Source organism: Tupaia chinensis, unplaced genomic scaffold (genome assembly GCF_000334495.1).
Source record: "Tupaia chinensis unplaced genomic scaffold, TupChi_1.0 Scaffold145519_1, whole genome shotgun sequence".
NCBI lineage: Eukaryota > Metazoa > Chordata > Mammalia > Scandentia > Tupaiidae > Tupaia > Tupaia belangeri.
Genome location: NW_006205376.1, coordinates 1,974,630 through 1,985,726, shown reverse-complemented (window position 1 = coordinate 1,985,726; position 11,097 = coordinate 1,974,630). Strand labels below are relative to the sequence as shown.

At 41.2% G+C, this 11,097-nt stretch overlaps 1 pseudogene; it reads right to left on the bottom strand.

Moving 5' to 3' along the window:
• Positions 1–921: 921 nt before the first annotated feature.
• LOC102476348 (dynein light chain roadblock-type 1 pseudogene) overlaps positions 922–11,097 on the bottom strand; it is an 18,595-nt pseudogene continuing 8,419 nt past the window's right edge.

Here is an 11,097-nt window from a genome sequence, read left to right as displayed (position 1 = left end):
CGACACAGCCATTACGCTAACTGCTGGTTCCCTCTAATGCTAGTTTTTGATGAAAACTCATGAATTACAAATACTTGTGCACACACACACACACACACACACACACACACACAAAATTGCAACCACTTATATAAAGTCAAAACTACAGGCTATGAAAGAAAGTCACTGCTACACTAAAAAGACACCATATTCAGTACACAGCAGATTACATGGACCAAAAAACCACTAACTAAATAAATTTACAGGAGCTCTAAACAAAGGAACCAATAAGCTAGATCTTATTGGTATAAATCAAACACCACACTGGTTTGCTTTATTTTGTTTTGTTTTAATGCCAGAGGATACATGTGTTCCCTAGAGTAAAAGAGAGAGAAAGCACCCCCTCCCCAATAAGGCATAGTCATGCTGCAACCCTGTCTCCTCCATTTTTCCATTTGTCAGGATTTAGGACACATAAGTACACATGTCCATCATGTTTTTCAAACCACCATGACTGGGGTTTGAACCACGGAGGCCATGTGAGATCTGGCTCCCAATGCATAGGGCTTAATTACTATGCTATAAGGCCAGTCCATAATATGTTTCTTTCTTTTTTTTTTTTTTTTAAGCAGTTCAGATATTTTTAGTTAAAGAAAAACAGCCTTTTCCAAGGGCGACAAAGTAAAACAAAGGTCAGAAGGAGCTGGGCGTGGGCTTCTCACTCTTCAAACACTTGCTCCAAAACATAGAAGTGAGGAAAGAGGCCCTCCCCGGGACTCTGGGAGCAACTGGCGCGTCAGAGGGGCTTCTCTGGTGAGGTGGGTGGGGCTGCAGCCTACCCCTGGTCACTGGGTTGGTTTGACTGGGCTCCAAGTGCTAGTCAGTTGACATGATTTTTGGGGGGCATTACATTAAGAAATGACACACGGAGCCAAGGGCAGCTTATTCTGTTGGATTCTGAATGACAATCAGGAAATAGTCTTTATCTGGTGCAACCATAATTTCATTTTTCTTGGAGTGAATTCGAAGGAAGGTCAGGTTGTTCTGTGGGTCAATTTCACACACAGTGCTCCGTGTCTTCAGGATGAAATTGTGCATGAGGTTGGCGTACTGTGTGGTGGTGGGGTTATCCATGGTGCTCTTGATGGGAATGCCTTCTGTGTTCACCACGATGATTCCCTGTACTCCTTTCTGACTCTGAAGTCGCTTTAGTGTCTCCTCCACCTCATCTTGGAAAGACCTGGGAGCTCCGCGTCGCCGACACAGCCCAGGCCCATAAGATGTTTCTTAAATGCATGCAAAATAGTCACCCAAAAAAGAACAAAAATCATTTCACTGGCATGAAACATTTTGAATTTGACAGCTATACTCTGGCTAGGAAAATGAATATCTTTGTTCATTATTTCAAAAGAAAAATTTCAAAAAATCAACCCAATCATGGTAGCACACACTGGTTGAGCCTGCTACTTATCATCTAAAGCCACATGCAAAGCCTGGGATCAATCCTTGCCCATAAAAATATGTTCATGTTTGATATCAATTTGTCCAGTATTAATTATCTTTCTCTTAAAGTGACCCTGCATGGAAGAACCAAACCTCAAGATTTTATAGCAAGAAAAACTAGGCTTCCATCCTGTATTTTGGAAGGAACACTGGACTCTTTCATGGGGTGACAAGCACTAAGGAATTCAGTAAGCATAGTTTAATCTATGGATGGTGTTGTATGGAACTTTCATGATGAATTAGAATATGTCCTGATCAATAGGCAGACCATAGCCCAATGAGCACACAGTAGCAGACTCCAGCCAAGACTGAAGTTCCAGAGTCAGAGAGCAGTCCTCCTTGGAAAAGACGCTAAGAGAACAAGACAGGGGAGCAGGAAACGAGTAGGGATTTCGGAACCTGGCACACATGAGCATTCAAAAGAGTAGAGCTTGGGGAAATCAGACGCCCAGCAGCCCCAGGAGTTCCAGATTCAAAGCTTGATTTGGAATGGATGATTAGAGAAAAACCTCAGACACAGGCTTCCTGGCAGAGACTAATGCTAAACCCCTATCAGAAGAGTGACCAAGACTGCTTTAATACTTGCTGTCAGAGGCCTGGACAAACAACCACAATAGTCAGAGGCCGAGGAAATGAAAAATTACAGCATTTCCTCCAAATTTCCCTGGGGAAGCATTGATTTGACAGGCAAATTGATTTCTAATAACATCCATATTATATGCCATCTATGCCTTCTAAATTGGAATGTAACTGTGCATATTCTCAATCGACTACTTTACATGAGTCTTGCCTCTCCAAGTATACACCTTACACTTCTTTACATGTCAGAGTAGATGCTAGGAAAATACTAGCAAGTGTTTCTTTATTGAAGGAGCAGCCTACGGAAGCAGCTCTCATTATATCCATATGTAAATATAATACAGTGAATTTAGGGGGAAATGAAATATCTCTGTGTCAAGTAGTCTCATATTCCACTAGAGACAAAAAAAATTAAATTTACTTTCCCTTTCCTTCGATGAATAACTAAATTTATTTCCAGATTCCTTCTATTCTCAACAGCCAGGTGGCAATTACTACCATCAGAAATATGAGGCAATGACCACAGCCAGTATTTCATTTGTGGGTTGCACAGAAAGCAGATACTTCTTCAATGCTAAGTCACTATCTTTTGGTAGACACACTGGGTATTGTGGAAAATGTAAATGACATTGTGGTTTGTATCTAAGAATCTTCTTCTTGACTTAACCAAATAACTTTAAATACATGTTTTCACTGCCTCAGCTTCTGGTTCATTTTTAGTATAAGGAGATAGAATAAGTCTCTGAGATGCTGTTTACCTGTGACATTCTGAGATTCTTCCTCATGACTAGAGTCGACTGTCAGTGGGTCAGCCCTAAATGCAGTGGTTAAGCATTGTGCATTGAGAGCTGGATCTCACATGGTTGAGCACAGCTCAAATTCAGGCCCAGGACACTTGAAAAACATGCCAGTGGGCAGGCATGCCCAAATCCTGACAGGAAAGAGAAGTGGAGGAAATAGGATTGCAGTTTGACCACAGCCAATTGAGTGTGTGTGTGGGGTGTGTGTGTGTGTGTGTGGTGTGTGTGTGTGTGTGTGGCGGGGGGGGTTGCGGAGCCTTTCTTTCTCCCTCTCCCTCTCTCTGGTCCTCTCTTAACACATGTTTCCTCTGGCAATAAATTAATTAAAGGATACATTAAATAAATAAAGACTATTAAAAAGAGAGAGAGAGAGAGAGTTCAACTGTCTATGAACAGAACAGGAGCTTTAGACCACAGATGAGCTAGAGGCCTGGCTATGCCTAAAAAGCCAAGGAAAAAAGGCATTTATGCTCCAGGCAAGAAGTGAGCTCATCACACACGACTCACGCAGCCAACACAACTGTCTGCAGTAAAAGGCAGCCATATATAACCTAGTCCTTTCAAAGTAAAATTCATCTTCCAAAATCATTTAAATCGCTAATTTTTAAAAATTTTGTTTTAAGTTTATTTATCCCATAAGCAAGAGAGACAGAGAGCTCCCCCAATAGATATTTCGATGGTACAACCCAAGCCCCTGCCTCAGCCAGGGAATTATGGGTACATGCCCTGTGTACTCAAGGAGGTCTCCAGACAAGAACTGGTTACCTTTCCATGCGGTTCTGACTCGCACAGTATCTCACTTGCCACTGTGCCACCAACTAGCCCCTAAGTCAGTAAACGTTTTGATCATGTACCACATTGATAAAAACATTTTAATTTTTTTTTAATTTTTTTAAATTTATTTATTTATTTATTTATTTATTTGAGAGGTTTTCGCTATAGGGCGTGTGCGCTCACCAGACAGACAGAGAGAGACATAGAGACAGAAAGCAAGAAATCACCTCCCAGGGGGGATGGTCACGCCGCAATCCCTTCTCCTCCATTCTCCTCTCTGGATCTTGGGCACGCATGCACACGCGCCCGGTGTGAGTTTTAAGCCACCGGGTCCAGGACGCGAACCGCAGTCTACTACGTGGGAGTCCAGCGACATAGCCATTACACTAACTGCTGGTCCCTAAAAACTTTTTAAGGCATCCCAAAGTACAAACATTTACATACATTTAGTTACACATTATCTACATTTTATATTCACTACTGTCAATCTGATATAGTAAAACATACTTTTTTTTAGAAGTATAAGGAGATAGAATAAGTCTCTGAGATGCTGTTTACCTGTGACATTCTGAGATTCTTCCTCATGACTAGAGTCGACTGTCAGTGGGTCAGCCCTAAATGCAGTGGTTAAGCATTGTGCATTGAGAGCTGGATCTCACATGGTTGAGCACAGCTCAAATTCAGGCCCAGGACACTTGAAAAACATGCCAGTGGGCAGGCATGCCCAAATCCTGACAGGAAAGAGAAGTGGAGGAAATAGGATTGCAGTTTGACCACAGCCAATTGAGTGTGTGTGTGGGGTGTGTGTGTGTGTGTGTTGTGTGTGTGTGTGTGTGGCGGGGGGGGTTGCGGAGCCTTTCTTTCTCCCTCTCCCTCTCTCTGGTCCTCTCTTAACACATGTTTCCTCTGGCAATAAATTAATTAAAGGATACATTAAATAAATAAAGACTATTAAAAAGAGAGAGAGAGAGAGAGTTCAACTGTCTATGAACAGAACAGGAGCTTTAGACCACAGATGAGCTAGAGGCCTGGCTATGCCTAAAAAGCCAAGGAAAAAAGGCATTTATGCTCCAGGCAAGAAGTGAGCTCATCACACACGACTCACGCAGCCAACACAACTGTCTGCAGTAAAAGGCAGCCATATATAACCTAGTCCTTTCAAAGTAAAATTCATCTTCCAAAATCATTTAAATCGCTAATTTTTAAAAATTTTGTTTTAAGTTTATTTATCCCATAAGCAAGAGAGACAGAGAGCTCCCCCAATAGATATTTCGATGGTACAACCCAAGCCCCTGCCTCAGCCAGGGAATTATGGGTACATGCCCTGTGTACTCAAGGAGGTCTCCAGACAAGAACTGGTTACCTTTCCATGCGGTTCTGACTCGCACAGTATCTCACTTGCCACTGTGCCACCAACTAGCCCCTAAGTCAGTAAACGTTTTGATCATGTACCACATTGATAAAAACATTTTAATTTTTTTTTAATTTTTTTAAATTTATTTATTTATTTATTTATTTATTTGAGAGGTTTTCGCTATAGGGCGTGTGCGCTCACCAGACAGACAGAGAGAGACATAGAGACAGAAAGCAAGAAATCACCTCCCAGGGGGGATGGTCACGCCGCAATCCCTTCTCCTCCATTCTCCTCTCTGGATCTTGGGCACGCATGCACACGCGCCCGGTGTGAGTTTTAAGCCACCGGGTCCAGGACGCGAACCGCAGTCTACTACGTGGGAGTCCAGCGACATAGCCATTACACTAACTGCTGGTCCCTAAAAACTTTTTAAGGCATCCCAAAGTACAAACATTTACATACATTTAGTTACACATTATCTACATTTTATATTCACTACTGTCAATCTGATATAGTAAAACATACTTTTTTTTAGACAAATATAAATATAAATTAGAGTTCTAACACTTTAACCACCTCTCTTACTTTGGGGACCACTGTTAAAAATGATAGTAAATCTCATTAGTCTATAATTCAACTTCTAACCATCAAACTAAACTCAGACTTTACGCCTAATTTTAATTTGCCAGAGGGTAAGTGGGCTGCATTTTTAAGAGAAAATTAAGGGTAGCAGTCCAGGCACATGATCAGTTCAATGACTGATTTAAAAAGCATGTTTATCTCATGGGCTTTCTTGATTGATGGGGCCTTAGGTAATCAATTTTACTCTTGGAGGAGGTAATCATCAGACTTCTGGTAACATTCAGCCTGGGGTCTATGTATTCATAACTAGCAGTCTCCAACCTGCAAAACATCCTAAGAATTTAAATTAAAACCTCATTCTGTATGTGAAAGCTTTAGAAATATTATGGCCCTGATTCATGGCCATGTTATTTAATTACAGTTACCAAAGGCTAGAATCTTGGGGCCAGCCAGTGCGGTGGTGGTGAAGGCACTGGCCTCCCACATCACCCACTATGGTTGAGTCCGACCTAACAGCTTGAAACTTACACAAGGCGCATGTGCCTGGGTGTCCGAAACCCCAAGAGGAGAGAGGGGGAGAAGGGACTGCTGCCTGGCCGATCTCCGCTCGAGGGTGATTTTTCTTTCACTTTACCTCTCATTGTCCCTGTCTTTCCAGTGAGCTCAGGTGCCCTATACTTTGGGCAATTAAAATATAAATAAACCTTGTATTCCAAGCAGATTAGAAAGACACTTTACTTTTAGTTCAGCCCTTAATTATCAGTATAAGCAATTTATGAATTTACTTTTTTTTTTTAACCTCAACAGAAAGGGAAACTAAGGGTCTAGACCAGTTTAGGTGGGTCCCTGATCAGTTTCACTACCTTGGGAGTGGGTTAGTTTTTTCTTTATGGGGTCCTGATGTGAAAAGAACCTGCCTCCTCATACCCTCTCCCGCTCACATGCTCTCTTGTCCTTCTACCTGCCATGGGAGTTCACAGCAAGAAAGTCTTAGTCAGATGCAATCACTCGATCCTGAACTTCCCAGCCTCCAGAACTATAAGAAATAAATTTCTGCTATCATTTACCCAGCCTCATTACATTGCTATAGTCACACAAAATGGACTAAAACAATCACGTTCACAAGGTAACTCCTGAGATAGGTCTTAGGTGACCCGACAATCACCCTGGTAGTTCCAAATAGAGGTAACTTAACAAAAAGTCCCTGTACTTCTTTTTTTTTATCAGTTTTCAGAATGCTGTACTGAAGCACTGCCAAGTTGAACATTTTTTTTTTTCATAGTTGTTTAGTTACATAAAAAGTAGTATATTTTGGAGCAAGTGTTTTTATTTTTTTGTTTCAAGACATTATGTTACAGGGAGTAGAAAGGCAGTATGAAAAAGAAAACAGGGAAGGTGAAAAAGGCACATGAAGTATGAATGCTGAGCACTCAGGTTGGGTTAATGGCTGTCTCTTTTATCTACTGGTCCAATTTTCTTGGCTTTTGTGTGTGTGTTGCTGGGTTACAATTGCATACTTTCTGTAATCAAAATGAAACCAACGCTGAACAGGTTGTTCTCCGTTAGCCTAAAAAAAGGGGAGGGGGAGGGGGTTCACGCAAACAGAATTGAAATTTGTAATTAAGAATGCTTGTTAGACTTCTAATTTGAGAGGCTTATCTTGGTCATTAAAGGTCCTTAACAAAATTAAGCAATGTCAGACTATTTAACTTTCCTTCATTGCAAAAAATGAACATAAATACTATGCAGATAAAAGAACAGCTTACCAGCAGGTAAAACTAGTCCTCATTAATTCTATAGTATTAGGTTATGTCATAATAACAGCAGATGTTAACCAGATATAAAGTGGTTTGTGATGCCTTTGATGGTCTAGGGGAGAGAAAACTTTATGTAAAAATATTTCCTCTCAGGGCCAGCAGGTGGCGTGGTGGTTAAGGCACTGTATTCTCACATGGCCAAGTCCTGGACCGGTGGCTTGAAAAAGGCTGGGTACGTGTATGAACATGCATGCCCAAAATCCCAAGAGGAGGATGGAGGAGAAGGGACTGCATTATGGCCACACTCCTAGGAGGTAATGTCTTGCTTTCTAACTCTCTGTTCTCTCTTTTTGCTATAGGCATGCACCCCATAGCAAAAATATCTCAAACAAAATTTTTTTAAAGTTTCCTTTCACCAAATTTCATGGTGATAATGTTTCATAATCTCTATTTCCCTGGTAGATGTAAATCTACCCATCCAATGTAAAACATGCTTTGGAAATGCTAGTGACACAACAGATTGACAGATGGTTACTAAGAACAAAGCTGGATAGTATTATGGGTTAGCCTGAAAGCTGACAAAAGGAGAGCAGTTTGGAGTAATAGCTGATAAACAAGACATTTTAAAAATGTGAGACCATTTTTTTTTTAATTTATCCTTTCCATCAGCTTTTCTCCTCTCCTATCTCTAACAGAGGTAACATTCCTGGGAGAATGAGCATCTACAAGGTGTCTCTAAAGCATTCATCAGAATCCTCACAAGTCTTGTGAAAGAAAGACTGCCTGACCCCACCCCAAGTGTTCCTTATTTAGTAGATCTGGGGTAGAGCCTCGCAATTTGCACGTTTATCAAATATAAGGGCAATACTAATTCTGCTGGTTCAAGGACCACACTTTGAGAATCATCAGTTTAAAGACACTAAGACTTCACAGTGGTAGTAATTTCATCCAAGTTAGAGAGTCTCAACATATGGCAGAAGAGAGTGTGCTAAGTGAAGTGAGACAAATCTATTGATAGCAGAAAAACTGGGAATAGAGAGGACTCACTGTGGAGGGTACTGCCACAGAAAACAGAAGTGTTTCTGGAGAGAGCACTTAGTTAAAATGCACCTGATTTCTGCCAGAGGCAAATGAAATCATGAGATCTGGGATTCAGCTGTCTACAGGTTCAAGAGTTCTACCTGGAAGAAGACTCTTAGGAACAGAGAATATCTCTTGGGGCAATAAAGGAAGTTGACCAACATGAATCTGAAAGGATAGAGACAAAATGGAACAGTAGAAATGAACACAGAGGGGCGTTTTGCTTTGTATGATATATATATGGTCGACCACTGGTAACAAACTGCAGAAAGATAAACCACAGATAGGGACAGACAACTGTATTTTAGCTCATTTTGCACATGGTAGCAATGCCAAAACTATGTTCAAGGGACTAGCAGTTGGCGTAACGGCTATGTCGCTGGACTCCCATGTAGTCAACTGAGGTTCGAGTAGCAGACCCAGTGGCTTAAACTCATGCTTGGGTGTATGTGTGTCCAAGATCCGAAGAAATGGATGGAGGAGAAGGGACTGCAGTGTGGCCATCCCCCGAGGGGGTGATTTCTCACTTTCTATCTCTCTATCTGTCTCTCTTTCTGGCAAGCACATGCATCCTATAGCAAAAACCTTTCCAAAAAAAAAAAAATACGCGCGCACACACACACACAAATAACCTAGGAAGTGATGTCTTGCTTTTTAACTCTCTGTTCTCACTTTTTGCTATAGGCATATATCCTGTAGCAAAAATATCTCAAAAAATTTTTTCTTTTCACCAAATTTCATGGTGATGGTGTTTCATAATCTCTATTTCTCTAGTTCAAAAATAGTGCCCAAGTATGTGGTACTATCAGCAGGAGCAGCAAAAAAAGTGCCTGCCAGGCAGATATGGAAATTACTCAAACATCTTGAAGAAAAGCATCTATGCCTTTAGATCATGGAGATTGATTTGGAGATAGTCAGGGTCCAGGGCTTCTCCCACAAGAATCTCTTTCTGCACACATTCAGTAGCAGTACTCAGAAGAAAGGCAGCAGGTAAGATTACATATAAGATAAGCAGTGGTCCATTACAGGCTGGAACGTGCAATCCCCACAAATAAGGAGAGGTGCACGGGGACAGAGACGGAAACCAGCTGGTAGCAGCCAATTCTGGAAATTGTGGATTTTCTTCATCCCATCTCTACATAGTAGAGATGGATTATTTTATTTTAGATTAATAAAGCCCAAACAAATGAAAGACGACCAGATACTGAGCTAGGAGCTAGCCCATTTCTTTCTCTCCCTGTGGTGGAATGAGCATGGAATTGACTCAGCCAGGTAGACTGAAGGGGACTCCAGACAAATCATTGGCATTCTCTCTGCAAAAACACTCTCCTTTGACAATATCTCAGGTTCAATAGATGTGTTTTTATTTGAGGATGTCTAACACAAAAACATGCTAAATGATGCAGAGAGGGGGAAAAAACACCAAGCGAGGAAATAATACATAAAAAATTTCTTTAAAAACTTCTTAATGGTATGCTCATTTGGATATGTGACCTCCTTGAAACCAGACCAGAAAACCAGAGAGAAAATAAAGATAAAAATAAAACAGCATTAGCTCAATGAAAAATAGGTGAGATGAAGAATTATAAAATGCCCTTCCACATCTCCACGCATCCCCACCGTTCCTCCTCCTTGGACCCCAGGTTTGTTGTCTGGGACTTTAAGGTGAACTCCCACCCCACCCCACCCGCAATCCGGCAAGGCAACCCGCCCCCGCCCCGAAATCCGGACCCAGCCGGCCAGCAGTTCTGGGCACCAGGCGGACTGAGGCTGCAGGCCCAACCCACCTGGTCCTCTCATTCATCTTCTGACCCTTTCCCACTAGCCTTTGGATTCTTTGAATTTTGGTGATTTTAATAGCACGCAGCGTGCTTTTTTCATTTTGTTTTTCTTTGCTCTTGGGGTTTTGCTTATTAGGTCAATTGAAGGCTTACCTCTCCTTTAAAAACAGTGAGGACTTTGGGCCTTCCAGGGTAGTGGCAAGTTAATGGTAATTGTGAGCAACAGGTAGGCCAACCATAAGGGAAATCATCAATTTTCTAATCTTGTACAACTTTTAACACTCAGAGATACTTTAAATAAGTTAGGAAGAAACATATAGATTACCTGATGACTAGGAACAATTGCAGAGGCTCAAGAAACACGAGCAACCAACAAAAGGCCTCTCCCTCAAGAGAAATCATCAAGCCTACATCACCCACAGTCAATACAATGGACGTCGTGGACATGTCTGATAAGGAATTCAGAATTTTTGTAGTGACCAAACTAACTGAGATGGAAGAGAAGAGAAACAAGGAGCTTCAGGAGATGAGGAAGTCATTCAATGACTTGAAAGAAGAAATGGATACCTTAAGTAAGAACCAGATGGAACTTTTAGGATTGAAGAATGTAATACAGGAAATCAAAACCTCCCTTGAAAGTATTAAAAGTAAGTTAGACCAGGCAGAAGATTGAATCTCTAATGTAGAAGACAGAACATCTGACCTAGAAAAAAGTATAAAGAAGATTGAGAAAACAACCATGAAAAATGAGGATAATATATGAGGAATACTGGGTACCATCAAGCGCCCCAACATCTGAATAATTGGTATTCCAGAAGAGGAAGAAAATAATAAGGGCCTAGATAATTTATTCCATGAGATCCTGGAAGAAAACTTTCCAAATCTAGAAAGGCATTCAAATATCCAGA